This window comes from Octodon degus, unplaced genomic scaffold (genome assembly GCF_000260255.1).
Source record: "Octodon degus isolate 3935 unplaced genomic scaffold, OctDeg1.0 scaffold00002, whole genome shotgun sequence".
In the NCBI taxonomy this organism is placed as follows: Eukaryota; Metazoa; Chordata; class Mammalia; order Rodentia; family Octodontidae; genus Octodon; species Octodon degus.
The window spans coordinates 24,822,368-24,825,744 of record NW_004524578.1 but is presented as its reverse complement, the minus strand read 5'-3'; positions in this window follow the sequence as shown (position 1 = coordinate 24,825,744).

Sequence of the window (3,377 nt, the reverse complement as noted above, 5' to 3'; positions counted from 1 at the left end):
AATAAGGATCAATATTTCAGAGCCACTAAGTCCCCGTGGCATAAAATGTGATCTCCAGTGACCTCGGCTTTGGCTGTGTTTTGGGACGCAGTGTGCTGCTTCTCTGCGACGCTGACACATCAGAACACAGCATCCGAGCAGGAGCAGTGCAGTGGGCTCCATCTATCATCATGCGTGAGGGGACTGGACTGTGAAGACAACACAAACACCATGTGGAAACTCACCAAGCTGGTGAAAAACCAAGCCAGTTACAACGTTTCCTGTATCTGTTTAAAACTCAGACAATGGACAAATGCCCTTTACAGGACAATGGTAGACATGGCTTCGCTCATAGCTTGGTCTTCTGCTTGAAAGTCCGTGCAGAAGCAGTTCATGTGATGCCACGTTAATGACTACAGTGGGTATGCCACCGAAGAATAAAGGAAAATCAAGAAGGCTCGGAAAATTATAAGAGAATAATTTGAAAACAGATTCAAATAAAGGCCCACTGCATTAAATGAGGCCATATTTAAGTGGCTCCCTCTACGGAACAATGCCTAACAGAAAAAGCCACCATGAACTGCAATGCAGAGAAAAAGAAAGAGGACAGAAACCGTGGGTTTTCTGCCAAGTCCAGAAAAAATACATTGCAGCCAAATATACAGAGGCAGGACTGTCTTTTCATTGGTTGCCAGGAATCTAAGTCTAGTTTTTTAAAAACTACAACAATAGAAATGAGGGCAAATGTTAAACAAGAACCATTATGTTATGAAAAGATAGCTAAGAAAGGGTGACTAACCAGTGAAAACATTTATTGAATCCTTATGATGTGCTCATTTGGTTGAGCCATAACTTGCTGTGAATATCACTGTTTCCTGTGCTATCTGCTAAGAGGGAAAGAAAAAGTGACAGAAATCTGCACCTTTCGGAGTTTACAAGTAAAGTGGAGGGTCCAATGCACCATATGAAAGAGTAAAGTACCAACATAAGGCAAGCGCTGCACTCTATCATTATTGCTAAAATGATGCTGTTTGTAGACAATAAATATAATATTCACAAGAGAACGATGTGAACTTGGGAAGGTCTCAGAGAGAGAAGGTTCTTAAAGAAAGCTTGGTCTCCAACCCTGTGTCTATCTTTTCACTATTCAGAATAGAATAATTTTGAGCAAATCATGTTAATTCTCAGGATTCTTATTTTCATTTATAAAATGAAAGTTTTAGACCAAGTAATCTCGAAATTCCTTTCTTGATTGAAAATTCCTTCATTCCAGGATATAATATAGCAGGTGCTCAGAGGATATAAGAAATAAGTGAATGAAATGGTTAAGAAAGTATTTTTTAATATTTCAAATAAATCCATGAAGTCTGGAAAGAAATGTGGAGACTTTGAGAAGTCTAATCATATGAGGCCAAAATACAGCCTACATCAGCGGCAGTGAAACTAAGGTTTGCATGTTGTTTTTGTTCTTTTAAGACAAAAGATGTTAATGTATGACTTTTTTTCTAAACTAAAACCTCAGTATTTAGGTTTAATTGCAGTGTTGGCACTTGGCAATAAATAAGTGGGCTTGGGGTTGCAGTCCGGCACACGTCTCTAAAAGACATCACAGGCCTACATCAAACTATCTGTAAATGTGGTCCTATGAAGAAACATCTATGAAAATGTGGCCCTCTAAGAAATGTTTATAAAGGAATGTCAAGATAAATATACTGTTAAGATAAAAACTGAGAGACCATTCTGGAGGGACAAGAAGACAGTGGTCACTTTCACAATGGTGAGTGATGTCAAAAAATTTTTTTAAGGAGGAAAACTGAGTGGCTCCCAGTTTGGGTACTAGTACAGGAGGAACAGATGGGAAGAATGCTACTATCTGCTATATAGCAGGCGCTAAGAGAATGGATACTTCATTAATTGATGAGGAAGCCTTGAATAAAGCAGGTTTATAATAACCACATTTTGAGGTAAATTTTTTTAAATTTCATTTAAAAACACTACTCACCTCAAAATAACTTTTTCCATTATTCTTTCAGTTAATTATTATATTAACACTGAAATTATAATTGTGTGGGTACGTGAGAAATTTGTGTAATTGTTATTAAAAATAAATATGTTTATGAATAAATGGTAAAAGAAAGTTGGAGAGATAGTTCAAAATGAGGGAACAGCCAATCAAAGATATAACACAGCCCATAACAGGATAACTTAAAACTAGGATACAAGGAAATATGTGGATGTAAAGGTTGATAGAGGTTGGGTTATAGGTCTATAAAAATATAATCTTGTCAAGTGTGGTGGCATATGCCTGTAATCCTAACACTGGGGAGGCTAGGGCAGGAGGATCATGAGTTTAAGGCCCTCCTAGGGCCTCACAGAATTCAAAGTTAGCCTCAACTACATGGTGAGACCCTGTCATACATACATACACACACATACATACATACACACCAAATGTGTGCTTAAAATCCAGAGATTATCAATCTTCTGACTATAAAAATGTTTTTGTTAAAACTGTACAGATACCAATAATTAGTTTTAGTATCTGTTGACTACAAACATACAGTAGAAAGGGTCATGATGAACTCATTAGTAATTTCAAATAAATTTTCCTTTTGCTCATCACAAGTCTCAAAATTTTTAAAAAGGAGTGGGATTTTGTAGACATTGTGGATTCAGTATTCAGACAAAGGCAGTGAACATACACTGAGAACCTCTGCTGCAGGAACGGCAGTGAGTGCTTACTGAATACTTGCTAAGAGCTTGTTCTAAAGCACTGGGCGTGTTAACTCACCTACGTCACACAATAACCATATGAGACTAAGCTTCATTATTCTCCCCATTGGTAGAAGAGGGGTTTGTTTTCCTTCACTAGAAGACTCTAATTTTATTTTATTTTTTGTCTTTTTGAGAGAGTCTCGCTATGCAGTTCAGGCTGACCTTTAACTCACTTTGTAGTCCACACTAATCTCAAACTCAGTGATCCTCCTGCCTCAGCCTCCTGAATGCTGGGATTACAAGTGTGCACCACCGCCCCTGGCTAAAAGATTCTAATTTTCTTTCTTTTTTTTTTTTTTTACCACAAATCTGACACATATATTCTCATTTGACCCTCACAACAACCCTTTGAGGTAGGCAGCACAGATGTTTTTCTCATTTAACAGATGAGGAAAGTAAATCTCAGAGTAGTTAACATGCCCAAAGTTCTACAGTTAATAATAATTGTATTAATATCAGTCTTTGGCCTAAAAATTCAGCACCCAGCCTCCCCTCATGTATGCCCACCTACTTCACAGGGATAATGAAGATAAAATGAATTCAAGGCTAGAAAAATACTTGGAAGGGAAAAAGCTCTATTAATTATATAGTGTATGAATCCAGAACATTACATTACCTCTGTC